Raw genomic sequence first — 21734 nt, 5'->3', positions numbered from 1 at the left:
AGATGGGACACCTTTCTTGATTTCTCCCCCATACTGACTATGGGTGAGGCACTTTCAGCACATCATCACAAGTCAATTGCCACCAGTATGGATGGCAAGCTTCAAGCATGTATCTTCGTGATGCTCCACTTGAACTTGCACACCGCAATCTTGATAATGATCACCACTTGATGTCATCCTTCATATGTTGAACGAGATCTTCCTCTTGATGCAAACCCATGGAAACACACCTCACCCCACACAGAACTCTCACGACTACCATGGGTTAGTACACAAAAGCGTTATGGACAATGCTTACCATACCATGGGATCACTTGATCCCTCTCGGTACATCTTGTACACTTTGTGTGTTGACCATCTTGATTTACTCTCTGCTTAGTCTTGATCAACCTTGTGTCTTTATGACCAATCTTTGGATAATACTTTGAATACTACATTGGTCAACATATAAACTCCTTGAAACCAACAGATGGACTTCAAGAAGTGCCTATGGACAAATCCTTCGAATATAACTTAAGGCAATCATTAGTCCATAGGGATTGTCATCAATTACCTAAACCACATCTAGAGAAATATGCTCTGATAGGTACTAACTCCCTCCAAGCAGAGGTATCCGCATTACCAGAAGCTCGTTTATGGTATTTATCTGACTGTGAAGAAGGTAGTCCATTACTTCCAAAATCATTCGGTTAGTGTCATCAGTAACGCTCCCTTGGAGAAAATCCCGCACAATAGGGATGCTACTGGTCGAGTGGCTAAATGGGCTATTGAACTCCTCCTGCTGGAGATCCAATTTGAAGCCAAAAAGGCGATCAAGTCCCAGGCCTCAGTTGACTTCCTTGCCGAATGGATAAAACAAGAGCAGCCAGCTCCTAGCGTCCCTAATCATTGGAACATGTTCTTTGACGGATCCAAGATGCTTCATGGTTCATGGGCTGGAGTGGTTCTAGTTTCCCCAAGGTGACGGACTGAACTATGTGCTCCAAATCCACTTCGATTCATCTAACAATGAGGCCGAATACGAAGCCCTCCTGTACGGACTCCACATGGCCAACTCTCTCCGTGTGCGACGACTGATGGTCTACGGCTACTCGGACCTCGTCGTCAATCAGGTGATGAAGTAATGGGACATTCAAAGCTCGACCATGACAGTCTACTTCAATGCAGTTAGAAAGCTAGAGAAGAACGTCGAAGGGTTGGAATTGCACCATGTGCCGCGAGCCAAGAATCAAGCGGCTGATGACTTGGCAAAAGCAGTTCCACTCGGAAAGTTCTTCCGAAAGGCATGTTCCTCGATCACCTACGCACCCCCTCATTCATAGATGATCCTTTTACACAAGAGCCTCCTCAAGCAATTGGCCCAACAAATCCGAGTCAAATTGATGTCCCACTCGTTTTCAACCTCATCCACGAGATGCTGGTCACCACACCCGAATGGACTCAGCCTTATTTGGCTTACTTGCTCTGGCAAGAACTACCCGAAGACGAAGAGGAAGCCTGCCAAATGATTCGACGGTCTAAAGCTTTCGAAGTCCTTGGAGACAAACTATACAAGAAAAGTGTTACATGAGTCAGTCAAAAGTGCATTTCCCCAAAGGAAGGACTACATATTTTGCACAAGATTCACTCGGGAACCTACGGACATCACACGTCCTCTCGTACACTTGTGGCAAAGGCCTTCCGAGCGGGTTTTTATTAGCTCCGAGCCAATGAGGCAGACAGGGACCTGGTCGAACAATGGGTTGGATGCCGGTTCTATAAAAATTGGTCGCATAAGCCTGCATCCATGCTAAAAATGATTCCGCTCACCTGGCCATTCGCCATGTGGGATATCAACATGGTTGGCTGTTTGCGAACCCGGACGAGTGGATTCAACCATCAGCTAGTTGCAGTGGATAAGTTCACCAAGTGGGTCGAAGAAAAGCCCATCAAAAGCCTCGATTCACCGACTGCCATCAGCTACATTCTGCAGATTATCTTTAGATTCGGAGTTTCTCACGACATCAGCACTTACAACGGAACTAATTTCGACTCGGATGAGTTCCATGGGGAGTGTCACTCCCAGGGCACTCGGGTCGAGTACTCCTCTGTGGCTCACCTGCAGTCGAATCGGCACGCAGAATGGGCAATCGTATGATACTACAGGGATTGAAGCCCCGACTGATGAGAGATCTCAAATATGCCACGGGCGCATGGGTAGAAGAGTTACCTTCCGTCTTGTCGGGTATGCAAACGACTCTGAATCTTTCAACCAAGTATACTCCTTTCTTCATGGTGTATGGATCGGAAGTTGTTCTATCGAGTGACTTACATCAAAAGTCCCCCTGAGTGGAGCAGTACAACAAAGTTGAAGCCGAAGCAGCATGACAAGACAGTTGGATCTCTTGGAAGAAGAGAGAGAGCTTGCCCTCATTCGGTGCACACTATACCAAGAAGACGTGAGACGCTACCATGACAACCAAGTTAGGAGCCGAGAATTTCAAGAAGGGGACTTGGTCGTCCAATTGGACCTACAAAATCCCCATAAGTTAGCACCTCTGTGGCACGGTCCATACTCCATCTCCAAAGTCCTGCACAACGGAACTTATCGATTATACAACCTCGACAATGGAGTGGAAGAGCCTAGAACCTAGAATGCAAACCTGCTCCGCAAGTTCTATACTTAGAACAAGCCATTTAATTCATGTAATGTGTTGAGGGATAACCCCGGGGTAGGCCAAAAGCAAGGACTCATCCGTTTCCCCTTGAAAAACGTACACAGGACGACCGGTTCCCCACGAGGGGTCGGCTGCGCCTGGGCGTCTGGGTGATCGAGCCGGCTGGGGCGTGGCCGCTACCCCTCCGACTCAAGTGCACCCCGTAAGGCAGTGGGTCAGCCCAGTCATGTTGCCCTAACAAATTGCGCCATGGGCATCATCACCAAAGGTATGTCTACAACGTTTCAGGTACTGCAGACCTGACCACACGAGGCTAAAGTGGAGGGGCCTACCACTGACTTTCAATGACTGCGAGCAGCCGAGACAACACATTGACGAGCACGCTGACCGAAGCCGACTACACAAGACGCCCCGCATAACACGGCGCACGCTGCTGCGTAACAAGAACGCACCAATGGCGCCGCGCGGCCAGCGGGCCCCAGCTCCATACCGGACGCATCAGTCGACGCCCCCACTTGCGACAAGACTTCTCCAGTCAGTGGGCCCCTTGGCCGGCTCAAGAGGCTGCCAACCGTCTCCCACCCGGTACCTTATATACCCATTGTAAGCGAGGGGTTAGCAGATAAAACCCCTGGCACTACCCCATGCGAGGGGTTGGCCGATCATGCACCCACACATGCAAGAGTGGCAAAGAGAGCTCCTAGCTCCTTCTTCCTCCTCCATCATACAACTCAAGGAGCATATGTTATCCCTATCTGGATCATCAACCAACTCAAGAAGGACTAGGGGTGTAACCTCCCATGGACGGCCCTGAACCTGGGTACTTCGTGTGTCTCGCACCGCTCGTTCCCAATCCCGTTTCCGGAGCTGGACGGCGTCCTTTCAGTCCCAACCACGTCCGATTAGCCACCCCATGGCATCTGTCGTGAGAAAACGACTATAGTTGGCACCCACCATGGGGCCGTCTGCGGCGCCGGTCGGAGTCATGCTCCGGGTGGGACCCTTCACCAACTCCGCCGGATGCACCGCGTCCGGGATGATCAGCATGCCCGTGGAGCTTTCCCTCGCAGAAGCATCCGCGACATTGAGCCCCGGTTCCACTTGCTCCGCAGGCCTCACCGTCACTGCTCCTGACGAGTCATTCCCTAGTCATGCCTCGCCCGACATCGACGTTCTCTGCGATCTCTTCGGCAAGTTGTGGCTCGAGGGCGCACCTGCGGTCGACGAGTACCCCAGCAAAGTGCTGGACTCCACCGACCCACCATCATACACGGGATCAGCCACTTCGAGCGTTGCCTGTGACCTTCGCATCCTCACGGAGGTGATGGTCACCGGCTCCACCACGAGTTCCGGTTGCGCCAGGGAACTTGAGGATCCAATCGTCGTGGCGGCTCGCACCAAAGCCAGGGTGCGCATAACCGCCACCGCGGCTCACCCTGGTCCCTTCGATCTGCTCCGCTCCACACTGCAGGGGCTAATCACCCCCATTGCACCAAGGCAAACCCAGCCACAACTACGGTTGAGCTAGAAACGGTCCTCCCATAGCTTCTCTCAGAGGCCAATACCCTCACGTATGCCAAACGCCGGATGGAGGTTGCGCAACATGAGTACAACTCTGCTTACGGCCTCACCCGAGCTGGCAACGAGCCCAACCGGCTTGGTGCGGTTCATGACTGCGGACGCATAGTCGCCGAGATCCTCAGCGGCAATCTCTCCACTTACGACATTTCCGCGGCCAACATGAGAGCCGCCCAGGTGGCTTACGAGGAGTTGTACACCATGGAGTGCGAGGAACGTGCGCACCAAGAAAAGCACATCCAAGTCCTCACGTCGCTGCTAACTCGCAGCAAGCTCGCCTGGAGCCAAACTATCCCTGCATCGAGTCGCCTCCGCTAGGGGTTGAGGACGTGCCGACAGCTTTCGACCACTAGCAGGCCCAGCACTCTTCCTCCCCCCCACGGTTTCGGCCTGCGCACCGATGGGAGCCGCATCACGCGCTCCCAGTGCAAAGACGAGCAACCGACGGTCTCCACGCGGCATAATGATGCCTTCGATGGTGACGGCTAGTCGGCTTGCGCCCACACCTTGCCTCCGAGGTAGGAGCGAGCGCACTCGCCGGCTCCCACTACTCGGGCCGAAATCACTCATTGGCTCGGGCCACGCTCCCCTTGAAGCGAGAACGACGCCCGCCTCCAAATCGACCGGCTGGCCCAATCCGCCCTCCTCGAGGAGGAGGGCCCGATTGGACCAACATGCTTCGGTCCCCGGATCCACGAGGATCTGTTTCCCATCGGCTTCACTCTTCCTCAAGACACCCCAAAGTACAACGGGATGGCCAAGCCAGAAGACTGACTGATCGACTACACCACCGCAGTCGGCATCACGCGGGGCAACAACCATGGTGCAGACTTGGCTTAACATCCTGCCGGCTGGTAGCATCAATGTGTGGGTGGACTTTGAGGAAGCCTTTGTTCGCAACTTCACGAGCACCTACAAGCATCTCGGCCGTCCCCGCGAGTTGGCCATGTGCTTCCAGGCGGAGCGAGATCGTCTCTATGAATACCTCACGCGTTGGACGAAGTTGCACAACTCCTAAGAAGGGGTGCACAAGGTTCAGGCCGTCCAGTACTTCATCAAGGGTTGCTGTGTGGGGACCCCGACTTACGAGTCAAGATCGCCGAATGAACATGCTGAGTGATCCCAAAGATCAATGCTCACCGAACACACAAATGTTGAATATTAAGAGTCTTACATCCAAGTACCGAAATATTACAACATAGGACCAATAAGCTGAAGTTCACAAGGTAGGGCCTATAAGGCCAAATCACACTGATACAAGTAGTAGCGGAAATCTTAGGGCTAAGCGGGTGCCCATGCCATCAGCCTACACCAACAGGAATTCTAACTGGGAAGTGTCCTAGTTCGCAGGGCCGTCTCCGATGACGTACTCTTCTCCAAACTCCGGTCCTTCCATGTCTGGTCAATAATATAACCAGTTGCAAGCCAATGAGTACTTTGAATGTACTCGCAAACAACCCATCATATGAATAATGCAGTTGGCATGGGAACAAGTAATATGCAGTTTCGGTGGATAGTAGCTTAACTGTAAATAAACATGTTTATGGATGTGCAACATAAGCTAGATGGTATTTAGAAGAACAGGTTACAGATATCAATACATCTGTTATGGGCTGAACACTCTGGTTCACCGGATAAGCCAAGTCACCAAACTTGGTCATATCCACTCCTTCTCACATAACACCATAAAACACACACAGAGACACTTGGTTTATGCGGAAACGACTAGACGTAGTTTAAGCACCACCACCCAACTGTCCTTGACCATGGATACGGCTATTCGAATAGTTTTACACTCTGGAGAGGTTGTACGATGTACCCACTAGATGCGGGAAACTTCTGTGTCATCCATGACTCGCGGTACATAACATACCCGAGGTAAGTACCCGATCAATGCCTTTCCCCTGACGATACTAGACAAAGAGGTCCACTCGATTGGTGCCCATCCCACATGATGTATGTATTACTAGCACCGACTCTGGACAGTATCATCCATGCGGGGACCAACGGTGTGCCCGGAACACGTAAAAATGGCATAGTCATCCTACCTGGCACGATCCCATCATGAGAGTGACCACACATCACTCCTGCCACTGATAATGTGGTTCTTTGCTAGCACCGACCACAGTAATCAACAAAGCCCCGTCCCATAAAGGGGTAACGTGGTCGCACTTGTAAGGTTGGGACAGTCGACACATCATAAATCTAATCCCATTTCTGAAACCACTCACACCAAAATACACTGGTGCACCACTTCTACAAAAGTGGCCACCTATCTCATCATCACCCTCACGCATTAGTGGCACCCGACGGGGTTTTCATAAACCTTTGATTTATACCATCATCATGCTCATGCAATTACTATTCTTAGCTTTAGTTGTCAACATGTTATTAGCGTGACCCTCATAGGTGGTAGGATCATGCTCAAAATGCAAGTGCTCTGGAGGGGCTATCGGTAACATCACTTCAATGATTTACCGAATCTTATGATCACATGCAATGAAAATATTTGCTCCAGTAGCATGCAATATTGTAATAGCTCAGACATGGTCAAAGGGCTGCTTGCCTTGATCAGCTAAGTATCCTGGGTCTTCGGGGTCTTCAAGTCCAACTCGACCGTCAAACATGGTTTCTATCATCGTAATAAATAAAAAGCAATAAGTAGCTCACTCAAAAACATATCACAAAATCACTTCAAAAATGTTGTTTAATTCTGATAAATCCATATTGTTATTTTAAAAATATTTGTCTCTGGTTTTAGTAAAGGACTATTTTTAAAATCAATTTAACAGAAGCAAAACAATTCCAAATAGCATTTTTAATTATTATAAAACAGAAAAGTTGTCCTAAAAATTTGGGTAAAGGCTTTGTCGTGGGTATAAGTCTGACAGTAGATGTGTAGGGTACGAAAGGATGGGCAGAGCCTTAGCTACGGCAAGGTTGTATGAGTTCAGGCCCCTCTATGGTGGAGGTAATAGCCCTACGTCTCAGTGCTCTGGGAGCTTGTTGTCGAGTGGAATATGGATTACAGTGAATTGCCTACCCCTACACAGGTGGGGGAGGGCGTCTTATATAGAGTGCGCTGCCCTCCACAACGGTTCGCTGCACAGGGGTGGAGTAGTGGCGAATAAATGCCTACATTACAGGTAACGTATGTCTTAACTGCTAATAAATTCACATGGAAACGTATGACCGTTTCCCTCTCGGGGTTTACGATGACAGAGTGGAATCCAGTCGGTTAGTTTGATACACTCCGAATGCTCGTCTCCGACTGGATGGTTGAGGATTCGTTACTGACTGGATGATGGGAAGTCCTTAATTCAGTCGGACTAATAGGGCAGGCCTATGACCCTACCCTAGGACTATAACCCCATCATTAGTCCCCGAATGGATTGGGGTTGGAACGACGAAGCGATGCTTGAAGTATGGATCCGACTGGTACAGATGCGACTTTGGCGTTGCTTGCCTCGATCCATTTTATCTTTTTTGACCAACGATCCGAGTGGAAGTATTTGTGAAACAAACTGTCGGAAACCAAGTGCTTCCACGGTATCTTCTGACGTGACCAGTCAACTGAGAGCGGCGGATTTCCCGGGATCCTCAAATTTCGGTTACCGCGCGCTCACCGGGGATGACGACATCGCGCTCGAGTAGTACCTGATGCCTCGATTCCCATGCCTTCATCTTCTCCATTGATATCGCCGCGACCGGTCGGGGGATAAGATTTCGGGGTCACTTGCCAGTAACCCAGTAGGAACCTTACTTAAACCTCGGCGGCGAGGGTTTTTTCGTTACACTCGCCGGATATCTTGCATTTTCTCCGCTTCTCTCGCCATCCCCTGTGCATCCCAAGATCCTTCCTTCTCCTTCTCCCTCACGCATCCGCAGCCTCCGCCATGACTCAGGGGCAGACTAGCAAGCTAGACGCGACGAAGAAGAAGGGGAAGGCGGCGGCTCCTGCTCTGCGGCGGCAGCGGGCGTTACCGGCGGGGTGGATCCAGGGGGATTTCCTCCCCTCCACGGTGACGGACGAGAACCTGTTGGAGTTGGTGGAGCATGGAATTATTGCGCATAAGTCCTGGAGGTTGCCGGCGGAAGGCGAGACCGAGCCGGCGCCCCGGGAGGGGGAGCGCGTCTTGCTGTTGAGCCATGTGTACAGAGGTTTCTCTCTGCCTCCTCGTGCCTTCTTCAAAGGTATCATGAATCACTTTGGGGCATAGCTCCACCATTTTCCTCCCAATGCCATAGCCCATCTCTCTGCTTTCGTCGTTTTGTGCGAGTGTTTCATTGGTTGTCCTCCCCATTGGGGGCTTTTCAAACACATCTTCTCTGCTAGATCCCAGACCATCAAACGACTTAGCCAGTCGGATGACAAAACCCACCTTCTCCAGCTCTGCGGAGGCTTAGGCTTCCACAAGAAAAGTAAGAGTAGCTATCCTGCTCTTCAGCTGAGTGAATCTGTTAGGAACTGGCAGTCGACATGGTTCTATTGCGAGGACGTCGCCTTCCCGAATGCCACAACAGGATTGCCCCCCTTTAGCTTAGACCGACCGGCTCCGCCTAAGCAGCTCGCGCTCACGAAGGCGGAGAAGATCCATATCCAGCCTCTCGTCGACGCACTCGTAGATGTTGTCCGAATGGGGGTCACCGGCATAGATTTGCTAGAGGTTTTCCTGGGCCGGGCATCCAGCCTCTGCAGGCCCGACACCACGCCATGTGGCATTACACGGGACCTCAGGACTCCACTCGGACCAACGTCGAGTGCGTGACCGCGGAGATGGTGGCGTAATGGGTCCTCAACATCACAGGCGCTTGTGAAAACCCCAGAGGGTCCCGGCGAGTGAAGGCCTTCCGCGCGGACAACCCTCCTCCGAACGAGGTGAGTACAATTTGTTGACTGCTCACGACTGTCTTAGATTTACCGCTTTCTTGAATCACTATCTAACGTCTGATGTTGTTGACTGCATCTTATGCAGGCGTGGACTAACTGGTTTTCTCCTGTCTCGAACGGAAATCCGACCGAGGAGGAGGAAGGAAGCCAGGAGGGCAGCATGGAGAGTGTCGAGTACGTCTCCGACATTGGGGAGACGGATGAGGAGGAGTCCGCAGAAGAGGAAGAGGCAGACGAGGAGAAGAACTCGCCACCTCCACCACTAGAGATTCGGACTAAGCGCCGTCACGAACCTGCGGCTCCTTCGGCCCCTCCGGCATCCTCGAGTGCGCCGCCAACTGCTCCTGTGGTACCGAGTGCTTCGCCAGCCGTTCCCGTGGCTCCGAGTGCTCGGAGCACAAAGAGAACCAGGGACTCTGCTGCTGGGCCTGCGGGTCAGCCCTCTAAGGTGGCCAAACCGAGTGGATGTAAGCCTCGGAAGGCTTTACCGCGGATGAGGGTCGCAGTTCCCGTCACCTCCACGTAAGTGCATTGTTCTTTTTTCTTCTTTCGGTATTTGATTGAACTCCTACTTATTGGTCGAATGAATTTTACTCGACAGAGTTGCCACCTCTGCTACCTCTCCGACACGCCAGGGGGACAATCCCATGGACATGGACAACGTTGCCACATCCCAGCTAGGTGCGTCGTAGTGACTGCGAGAGCCTACGTTATTGCGTCACGAATTCTGTCTTTGGTCTTGCCTTTTTCCTGTGGTCTCACGCTGTTCGGTCGGGTTTCTCTCAGGGGTGATTTTTGTGGAGGAGGACGATCAGGGGAGGTCTGAGCAAGCTGTGGTGCCTGTCCTTGAGGCTGTTCCGCCGGTTACCACTCTCGTCATAGACGCGCCGCCGACTGAAACGATGCCGTTGACTGAAACGGCGCCAATCGATGCTAAACCAACTGGAGCAAGCCTGGGGATGCCCAAGGAGCCTCCTACGATGCCAGGCCCGTCGACTATCGAGTACAACGTCCAGCGCCTCCTAGAAGATCAGGTGGGAGCTGCCAAGGGGGCCATGGTGCAGGCGGAGCTGATGTCGGGAGAGGCCAAGAAGGCGTACGACTCCATCGCGTCCTTGTACAAGCGAAGCTTGGAACTGCGGGACGCTATCCGAGTAAGTGGGCTAGTAAGTATTTACTTTCCTCTTGTAACTGACTGGGTGTGCTCGGATACCGTATGATTTTTTGCAATGGGTTCACTCTTAGTGAACCCAGTGGGTGTAGTCCCTGAGACTTCTATCGAGTGCTTGCACCGGCAGTTGTCTTTATACACATTTTCTTTAACTTGATCAGATCAAAAATTAATCTGTTCGAATGTTAACAGTTGGGACACTCGGAGTGCACCTACTGGATGAGTCCCCGAGAGTAGTAGCCTCGTAGGCTTAGGTGTTTTCATGTAGCTCAATAGGGCGGACCTGTTTGAGTTTCATGCCAGTGGGGTCACTCTTAGTGAATCCACTGGGTGTAGTCCCCGAGACCGCTGTCGACTGCTTGCGTAGGCAGGGCTCTGAAGAACTTAGATTTTTTATTGTTGAATTTGTCTGACCATCTCTTGGCGCTGACTTGCAGAAAACTTGCGAGATGGGGACAACGTACGGGACTCTGAGGGCTGAAAAGGTTTAGTTTGATGGTGAGCTGGATGCAGCAATGGTTGCAATGGCTGGTATGAAGGATGTTCTGGCGGAATGAGAAAAGTCCTTGGAGCAGGCCCGTGAGGCAAACAAGGCTTTGACTGCTGAGGTGGAGAAAATGGGGAAACAAAGGACGAAGCTGATGGGGCAGATGAAAGTGCTGACCAGGCGGTGCATAGCACAGGAAAATTACGTCGGTGACTGGGCCCGGAAGATGATAGCGCTTCTCGATGGTAAGTCTTGTTTTTCCGATTGCTTGTGGACTGTGCATTTCATTCTGCGCTGACTGTTTGGTCGTCCTGTCTTTGCAGATTTTTGCATGGACGCTAAGGTTGAAGCAGCTGACGTTGAGCGGTCGATGCGTGAGAACATTCCACTCGGCAAGGACGCCAATCGAGATCTGCTCCGAGCGCACATTCGCCTGGGCAAAGTTGGACCTTTCATCGGTCCACTGAGCGAAGTCGTCGGCCGAATCCACAAGGAGCTTTGGCCTGAAGACGAGTCTCGGCACGAGATGGAAGGCTTGATGACGCGGCTGCAGGAGGTCCCGAACCGAGTGCATGCGTGGAAGAAGTCTGCGGTTCGCTATGGTGCGGACGTCGCTCTGTCTTTGTTCCGAGTGCACTACAAGGAGGCTCGCGAGGAGAAGCTGAAGGCGTTGCAGGTCGCCAACATGAAAAAGCTTCAATTCGAAGACTTCATGGAGACGTTCCTTGAGAGCGCCAGCCGCATCGCCGACGGGATCGACCTCGACACATTCGTAGAGCCTGCCAGTCCCAGCGCCAGTCCTGACGACGCTTGAGAAAACTTTTTCCTCGGTATGCCGAGTGTTGGTTGTAATAAACTTTGGCCACTGCTGTTGGCCGTCACATTCTTGGTTCGGTGTGGATAAGCTTGATGTACACCGAGCCAACTATACTTAGGCGAACTTTGAATTTGAATCGAATTTGCTGCTCTTCTTTTGCCAAAGAGTTGTTGATACGATTTTGGCTCGTGTTTTTGTTTGGCGTTTCTTGGTGAAGCCAATGGCAACAATGCGGAACATGTAACTGTCAGTTGTCTTGGCATCTGCATGATCCTCACTGAGGGTCTGCAGAGTCTCCGAGTGGATCTGTAAGATACACTCGAAGGCAATAGAGTACTTAGGCGATTCGTGATCGCGGCTAAGTCTTCGAGTGCGACTGTTAGGTCGTACTCGGAGCGAGTTGTTACTCATGTAATTGTCAGTGGTCTTGACATCTACATGAGCCTCAATAAGGTTCTGCTACTCATGTAATTGTTAGTGGTCTTGACATCTACATGAGCCTCAATGAGGGTCTGCTACTCATGTAATTGTCAGTGGTCTTGACATCCACATGAGCCTCAATGAGGGTCTGCTGAGTCCCCGAGTGTATCTGTAGGATACAGTCAAAGGAAGCTTTGTAGTTAAGCGATTCATGATTGCAGTTAATTCCTTGAGTGCGACGGTTAGTGCACGCTCGGAGAAAATTTGTACTTAGGCGATTCGTGATCGCAGCTAAGTCCCCGAGTGCGACGTGAAGTGCACACTCGGAGATAGTTTGTACTTAGGCGATTCTTGATCGCAGCTAAGTCCCCGAGTGTGACGTGAAGTGCACACTCGGTGATAGTTTGTACTTAGGCGATTCTTGATCGCAGCTATGTCCCCGAGTGCGACGTTTAGTCACACTCGGAGAAAGTTAGTACTTAGGCGATCCGTGATCGCAACTAAGTCCCCGAGTGCAACGTGAAGTGCACACTCGGAGATAGTTAGTATTTAGGCGATTCTTGATCGCAACTAAGTCCCCGAGTGCGACGTGAAGTACACACTCGGCGATAGTTTGTACTTAGGCGATTCTTGATCGCAGCTAAGTCCCCGAGTGCGACGTGAAGTGCACACTCGGTGATAGTTTGTACTTAGGCGATTCTTGATCGCAGCTAAGTCCCCGAGTGCGACGTGAAGTGCACACTCGGCGATAGTTTGTACTTAGGCGATTCTTGATCACAGCTAAGTCCCCGAGTGCGACGTTTAGTGCACACTCGGAGAAAGTTAGTACTTAGGCGATTCGTGATCGCAGTTAAGTCCCCGAGTGGGACGTTTAGTGCACACTCGGAGAAAGTTAGTACTTAGGCGATTCGTGATCGCAGCAAAGTTTTTTTTTTTTAGACCAGAGTCTGCGACCGCGGAAGAATTTCGAATCTGAAAAAACTCAATCTTCTTTGTATTATTTCACCAATACTTGTTCTTTACATTGCTTCAGTCGACGGTCACGTGTAGAAGCGCTTCAGGAGATATCCGTTCCATGCTCGCGGCTCGTCCGTTTCTCTGTCGATGTTGTAGAGTCTGTATGCTCTGTTGTTCAGCACCTTGGAGACGATGAAGGGTCCTTCCCAGGCGGGAGCCAACTTGTGAGGTCTTTGCTGATCCACTCGGAGCACCAAGTCGCCTGCTTGGAATGTACGACTCCTGACGTGTCGCGCGTGAAAGCGCCGCAGATCTTGTTGATAAATGGTTCAGTGAGTCAGTGCCATCTCGCGCTCTTCCTCTAGAAGGTCCACTCCGTCTTGCCTTGCTTGTTCTACTTCAGCTTCGGAGAAGAGTTCAACTCGTGGAGCGTTGTGAAGCAGGTCACTCGGAAGGACCGCTTCTGCTCCATAAACGAGGAAGAACGGGGATCGCCCTGTAGATCTATTCGGGGTTGTGCGGAGACCCCAAAGTACCGAAGGTAGCTCGGTGACCCATGCACCAGCGACATGTCCCACCTCTCGCAGGAGTCGAGGCTTCAAACCTTGCAGAATAAGTCCATTCGCCCGCTCTGCTTGTCCGTTTGTTTGGGGATGCACCACAGATGCAAAATCCACTCGGATACCTTGGCTTGCACAGAAACCTTTGAATCTGTCCGAGTCAAAGTTTGTCCCGTTGTCCGTGATTATGCTGTGAGGTACCCCGAATCTGGAGATGATCTCCGTGACAAACTTGATGGCCGTTAGGGCGTCGAGCTTCTTGATGGGCTTGGCTTCAATCCATTTTGTGAACTTGTCGACTGCCACCAACAGATGTGTGTATCCCCCTTGGCCTGTCCTGAATGGACCGACTGTATCTAATCCCCATACTGCAAACGACCAAACAAGAGGGATTGTCTTCAACACAGATGTTGCCTTGTGGGACTTGTTGGAGTAGAACTAACATCATTCACATCGGTCGACCATATCTTTAGCCATTTCGTTCGCCTGCAGCCAGAAGAAGCCAGACCTGAATGCTTTGGCAACGATTACTCATGAAGAGGCGTGATGACCGCAGGTTCCCGAGTGGATTTCTTCCAGGATTAACTGTCCCTACTCAGGCGAGATGCATCGTTGAAGAACGCCTGAAACGCCTTCCTTGTACAACTGGACATCAATGACAGTGAACGACTTTGACCTGCGGACGATCTACCTGGCTTGGACTTCGTCTTCTGGTAATTCCTGCCTCACGATGTATGCGATGATCGGCACAGTCCAATCGGGGATGACAGCAAGAATTTCCATGATCAAATCAACCACAGCAGGTACGTCGACTTCAGTCGGATCTGTCGAACTCTTTGGTTGTACCGGTTCCTCTTCGAAAGGATCTTCTTTAACTGAGGGAAGGTCGAGGAGCTCGAGGCAGACGTCACTCGGGACTGGTCTCCGAGTGGATCCGAGTTTTGCCAACTCATCAGCTGCTTGGTTCTTCAGTCGCGGAACATGGTGGAGTTCCAGACCTTCAAACTTCTTCTCGAGCTTCCTCACTGCATTGCAGTATGTGGTCATGGTGGGTTTCCTGACGTCCCACTCTTTCATCACTTGATTAACCACCAAATCCGAATCGCCATAGACCATCAGGCGACGGACGCCGAGTGTGATGGCCATGCGCAGTCCATAAAGGAGAGCTTCATACTCTGCCTCATTGTTGGAGGAATCAAAGTGTATCTGCAGCACATACTTGAGTTTGTCACCCTTTGGCGATACGATCACAACGCCAGCGCCGGAGCCATTCAACATCTTGGACCCATCGAAGAGCATTGTCCAATGAGCCGAGTAGATGTGGGTCGATTGCTGTTGTTCTACCCATTATGCTATGAAGTCAGCCAGAGCTTGAGACTTTATAGCTTTCTTGGCCTCGAACTTGATGTCGCAGTACAACATCTCCATTGCCCACTTCGCCACTCGGCCTGATGCGTCCCGATTGTGGAGGATTTCTGACAACGGAGCATCAGAAACGACAGACACCGAGTGGTCTTGGAAATAATGAGCCACCTTCTTCGCAGTCATGTAAATCCCGTAGATAAGTTTTTGATAGTGGGGATAGCTCTGCTTGGAAGGAGTCAGGACTTCGGAGACGTAATACACTGGCCGCTGAACTTTGTATGCTTTGCCTTCTTCTTCTTGTTCGACTGTGAGAACAACGCTGACGACTTGATTTGTAGCCGCGATGTATAGAAGAAGGGGCTCTTTACTGAGCGGAGCAGTAAGAACCGACTAGGTGGAAAGTAGGAGTTTGAGGTCGTCGAATGCAACTTGGGCTTCGTCTGTACACTCGAAAGTATCTGATTTCTTCATGAGTCGCTACAGAGGAAGTGCTTTCTCGCCGAGTCGACTGATAAACCTGCTCAAAGCCGCTAGGCAACCTGTGAGCCGTTGAACATCGTGTATTCTGACCGGCCGCTCCATTCGGACGATGGTCCCGATCTTTTCGGGGTTGACATCGATCCCTCGTTCGGAAACGAAGAAACCGAGTAACTTTCCGCTGGGAATGCCGAATGAACACATGGCGGGGTTGAGCTTGATATCGTACCTACAAAGGTTGGCGAATGTTTCTGCCAAGTCAGTCAGCAGGTCAGAACCTTTGCGTGACTTGACTACGATATCATCCATATACGCCTCCACATTCCGACCGATCTAGTCGAGGAGGCATTTTTGGATCATGCGCATAAAGGTAGCTCCTCCATTCTTCAAACCGAATGGCATAGTGATGTAGCAGAAGCACCCGAATGGGGTGATGAAGGCTGTTTTTAATTCATCGGGGCCATACAGACGGATCTGATGATAGCCCGAGTAGGCATCAAGAAATGACAAACGCTCACAACCCGCAGTCGAATCGACAATTTGATCGATGCGGGGGAGCGGAAAATGGTCTTTTGGGAAGACCTTATTGAGATGCTTGAAGTCGATGCACATTCGGAGCGACCTGTCCTTCTTGGGCACCATGAGAACATTGGCGAGCCACTCGGAGTGGTGTACCTCGCGAATGAAGTTGGCTGCCAAAAGCTTGGCCACTTCTTCTCGGATTGCCTTCCTCTTGTGTGCGGCGGACCGACGCAGGCGTTCTCGGATAGGCCGAGCAGTGGGATCCACATGCAGTCGGTGCTCAGCCAACTCCCTGGGTACACCTGGCATGTCAGAGGGCTTCCAGGCGAAGATGTCCCAGTTCTCACGGAGGAATTGGGTGAGCTCGGCTTCCTATTTAGGATCAAGGGTGGTGGAGATGTTCGTTGGGGCAGCGGTGTCGTCCGTCGGGTGGATGCTGACCTTCTTCGTCTCTCCCGCCGACTGGAATGCAGACTCCGAAGCTGGCTTCTTCGCACGCATCAAGTCAGCGGGATCGACCGTTTTCTTGTACTCGTGAATCTCGAGGACAGCCATCTGCTGATCGGCGATCCTCGACCCCTGCTGCAGACACTCTTCGGCCCGCTGTCGATTGCCTGCGATAGTGATCACACCTTTCGGGCCTGGCATCATTAGCTTGAGGTACACGTAACATGGACAGGCCATGAAACGTGCATACGCCGGGCGGCCCAGAATTGCGTGGTACGCGCTCTGGAAGTCCACCACCTCGAACGTCAGCTTTTCCTTCCGGAAGTTCTTGTCGGAGCCGAAAACGACGTCCAACGCGATCTGGCCGAGTGACTTGGCCTTTCTTCCAGGGACGACTCCATGGAACTGCATGCTGCTCTCGCTGAGTTTGGACATCGGAATGCCCATCCCCTTGAGACTGTTGGCGTACATGATGTTCAAGCCACTGCCACCATCCATGAGGACTTTGCGCAGTCGGACTCCTTCCACCACCGGGTCGACGACCAGAGCCTATCTTCCTAGGGTGGGTACGTGTGCTGGATGATCCGACTGGTCAAAGGTGATCGCAGTCTGAGACCATTTGAGGAACTTGGGGGTAGTAGGCGTGGCCATGTTCACCTCCCTATTCACCAGCTTCAGTCGACTCTTGCTCTCATCGTCAGCAAAAATCATTAGTGTTGCATGGACTTGGGGGAACGGATCCTGCTTATCCTCCTCATCCTGTTCATTGCCCTTTTCACTCGGTTGCCCTTCGCCGAACCCCTGGATCAGGAGGCGACATTGTCGAGTGGTATGCTTAGGATATATGGCGTTTCCCTCTTCATCCATCTTCGTATGAATCGGACATGGCTGGTCCAGGATGGGGTTATTGAACTGCTTCTTCTTGGGGGTGAACTGAGCCTTCCCCTTGCCCTTGAACTTGGCGTTGGTAACAGCTGCAGCTTCTGCCTGCGGAGTGGACGGAGCTTTCTGCTTCTGCTTCCGAGTGTTATTCCCATCTCCATCGGCGACTGTTTTGTTCTTGCCGCTTCGGATGCAGTCCTCTTCTTCGCCATTTGCATAGCGTGCCACTATCTCCATCATCTTGCTCATGGAGATGTCGCCTGTTCGGCCGAACTTCAGGTATAGATCCCTGTACAGCACGCGTGCCTTGAAGGCACAGACTGCTTGATGCTCTGTAACGTTCTCCACCGTGTGGTAGAGGGTCGTCCAACGCTGAATGAAATCGCGCAGGGGCTCATTCTGCTTCTGGACACAGTGCTGGAGCTCCACGAGGCCAGCAGGGCGCTTGCACGTCCCTTCGAAGGTCCTGATGAACACTCGGGCCAGATCTGCCCAGCTATAGATGCTTGAGGGGGCCAACTAGTTCAGCCACGCTCGTGCCGAGCCGTCGAGCATCAGAGGGAGGTGCTTCATGGCGACGTGGTCGTCCCCTCCTCCGATCTGGAGTGCCACTCGGTAGTCATCTAGCCACGTTTCTGGCTTGGACTCTCGTGTAAACTTGTTGATCCCCGTCGCCAATCGGAAGTTGGGAGGGATGTCAGCCGAACGGATGGCTCGACTGAAACACTCGGGACAAGAAACGATGGTCCTGCTTCCACTCGGATGGTCAATATCGTGACCATCGCGGTGGGCTCGGCCCCTGTCGACTCTACGCTGGGCGATATGCCCTCTCGTGTCGGGCCTTGGGTCGTAAGTGTCACCGACTGAACGCCGATCATCATGATGTCGGGGCCCGTATGGCCCACCCCGCGGAGGGGTGCGTGAACGGCGACGATCTTCGGGATTCATGGAACGGCTGCCTCCCCTGGGTCGCTGATAAGAACCAGGGCTGTGAACTGACCGATGCGTGTTCGCATGAACAAAACTATTGTGGATCCTGTTGTGCGACTGGGAGACCGCCGAGTTTTGCTGCTGCGCCGTGTGCAGCAGGGCGCGGATTTGCTCGATCCCCCTGCAGCGGGAGCCAACTTGAGGATGGGCATGGGGAACAACTCCATGTTGCTCTGCCGAGTGTGCCGACTGGCAGAACGGCGAGGTGGACGGCGAGCGCCGGACGTTTCGCCGATCTCGTGCTCGTTCCGGCCAGTTTGGCGGGGAGTTTCATGGGAGTTGGCCATGTGTACTTTTGCTGCAGGCCCGCGAGCCAAGTACTCGGAAGGAAACTCAGTCGGAACCGAGTCCGAGCGCTGGGACGGCGGGGCAACCACAACCGACTCTAGGACCGCCACTTGTGAAGACGCGTTCTGGCACGCCTGGGCGTGTTGCACCCAACGCTGGAGCCGCGGACGGCGAGACTGCTTGTTGCGGCGCGTGACGGCGCTGTAGGTCGACACCGGAGCCGACTGCTGGAGAAGAAGAATGCCGCGGGCGCCGGCACGGACGTGCGTAGCCCCACGGCGGGGAAGCGCCTCGATATCGAGAGGGGCATCCCGAAGCCATGCCGAATCATCAACGATGAAGGAGAGAGCACCAAAAAGGATCTCGTGACCCGTGCTCGAATCTCCACCGGACGACATGACGAAACAATGTCGTTGCAAACTCGCCGGAAGTCGCTTAGACGCCTGCCCCTCGGTGGGCGCCAACTGTCGTGGGTATAAGTCTGACAGTCGATGTGTAGGGTACGAAAGGATGGGCAGAGCCTTAGCTACGGCGAGGTTGTATGAGTTCAGGCCCCTCTACGGTGGAGGTAATAGCCCTACGTCTCAGTGCTCTGGGAGCTTGTTGTCGAGTGGAATATGGATTACAGTGAATTGCCAACCCCTGCACCAGTGGGGGAGGGCGGCTTATATAGAGTGCGCTGCCCTCCACAATGGTTCGGTGCATAGGGGTGGAGTAGTGGTGAATAAATGCCTATGTTACAGGTAACGTATGTCTTAACTACTAATAAATGCACATGGAAACGTACGACCGTTTCCCTCCAGGGGGGTTACGATGCACAGAGTGGAATCCAGTCGGTTAGTTTGATACACTCCGAATGCTCATCTCCGATTGGATGGTTGAGGATTCTTTACCGACTGGATGATGGGAAGTCGTTAATTCAGTCGGAACTGACTAAGGGTCTTATCCCTTATGAAGGGTAGTCCTTGGGTAGGACTTATAGGGCAGGCCTATGACCCTACCCTAGGACTATAACCCCATCAGACTTTGTTAAATACTATTCATTTTTGAAATAATAATGGTGGAAGAATCATTAATTTTCACTGGTTAAATATTTTTATAAAATCTTATAAAACAAAGTTTAAAAATTAAAAGAAAAAGGGGCAACAGCCATAGCCTGGCTCGGCCTGGGGATGGGCTGGCCCAGATGGCCAGCCAGCCAACATGCCCAGGCACGCGCGCCGCCAAGTTCAAACCTGACATGCGGGCCCGTGCGGTCAGCGGCTGCGGGTCACGAGGAAGGGGTGGAGGGGCCACCGACAGGTGGGGCACACCTGTCGGGGTGGTCTTCCACCTCTAGATAGAGGGGAAGGGAGGCACGCTAGCGTGGCTACAAACGTTCTCAAGCCCTAACAAGGACGGGAATGGGTTCGGCTCGTCGTCGCCTACCTGCTGGTGGTTGAGTCGACGACGGGGGGGAGGGGGGTCCTGGTTCACCGCCGACGAGGTGGCCACGGCAGAGTGGTTTGGGTCGACGGTGGGGATGGTGGCTACGAGCACCAAATCGATCGGGGAGGTGAGGGGAAAGATTCCTGGGGTCACCGTGAGTGCGTAGGAGGGCAGAGCGGTGCGAGAACTCACATGTTGCCGGAGCTCGACCGGAGCTACAAGGCGGAGGGGCGTCGGTCGATCTCAAGCACCGAGGCTCTTCTTGCTCGAGGGTGTGGCTATGGAGACGGTTGGGGCCTAGGTGGAGTGGAGTGAGGGGTGGTTATTTATAGGCCCACAACAGTGCACGAGATGGGAAGCGTCGGTGGTTTCACAGTGGCGCGCAGGGGGGCGCAGAGAGAGGTTGGGGTCCAAACCACGTCTGAGGACGTGATTTTGGACCTCCAATCTCACTGCGAAAGAGGGGTGAGTGAGGAGTGGCGCGCTCCTCTGGCCCAACCTGGTGCGCGCGGGCACGCGTCGCACCGGCCCTCAGTGCGGGAAAGGAGGGTCCCTAGGGGCTGCCTGATATAGTGGAGTTGTCAGGGAAAGGAGGGGCACTGTGGGGAGGTTGGAACTGGTCGTGGGAGGTCACCCCCACCTCGGTTGCTCCCTGTAGCACGCCCAGAGTGCAGCTTTGGCATGCCACGGCATGCAGGCGCGCCCCAGGATGCCTAGTTGTTTGAATACCGTGGGAGCATCTGCTAGTCAAAGGAGGGGTGGTAAACAAATGCTGTCAGCCTTGGGCTGAAGCTTAGATTGGGGTTTTTGGCTTTTCTTCTTAGAACCAGAGAAGGGCCACTCGTTTGGAGTTGGGCATTGATGCTGGCCACCTAATCTAGGAGTTTGAGAGAAAGGGAATGGGTGTAGCTGGGGTTAAGTGGGGTTTGACCATAGTATCAAAAAGTGCTCGACAGTGGTTTGGGGTGGTTACACTCCACCACTCGTTTTGAAACTTAAGAGGACTAGGTTTGGTGCAAAAACAAGAGGCTAGACCAAGTTTGGGCTCCATTGGACAAGTTTAGCAATGTAAACTTGAAATCACTCCTAAATGGCCAGATCTGCCCCTTCCAAAGGGAGTGTGAGCAAATCTAGTCCCACAAATCCCATTTTTGGCACGGAGTCCTCATTTGATGTATTAGGCACTCTTGTAAAGTTTCAGCTCCATTGGATAAACTTTGTGATGTAGAGTTGCTCTAACTTCATAATGGACAGAAAGGGTTTGGGAATTATTTGGTGACCCTCACCACCTTGGATCAAGTAGAAACTTTATATGGGCACCAAATATGGCTTAGGGAGGTCACTCGAATTTCCTAGGAATTTATTGAGAATATTTCCTTTGGAAATATTCCAAGAGGTCAAAACAGACAGAATAGGTTTTGAGGGTTTTACTCAATTATTTAGAATATAAATGGGGGTTGAAAATCTTATGTATGGAAATATATGTCCTCTGAGTATCTCCAAATTTTCTCAGATTTTTCTAAGGCAGAAAAGTATTTTTCCATATAGGAATATCATTTCTGGCCTAAAAAATGGACATGCAAATAAAATAGGAAAAGAATTTATAAAATAATTATATTATGGTTTCGGTAAGCTATAATAGTTTTAGAACCAAATCACCAACTTTGGGTAAGAGCACTCTCTAGCCATCAAGGACTTGTAATGCAACCCAAAGCAAGGTTTGAAATAATGAGAAATAGGAAAAAGGATTTTGAGCATATTGAAGTTATGAAAAATATGGTTTTGCTAATTCACAAT

The sequence above is a fragment of the Hordeum vulgare genome, chromosome 3H (genome assembly GCF_904849725.1).
Source record: "Hordeum vulgare subsp. vulgare chromosome 3H, MorexV3_pseudomolecules_assembly, whole genome shotgun sequence".
In the NCBI taxonomy this organism is placed as follows: Eukaryota; Viridiplantae; Streptophyta; class Magnoliopsida; order Poales; family Poaceae; genus Hordeum; species Hordeum vulgare.
Note: the sequence above shows the minus strand (reverse complement) of the source record.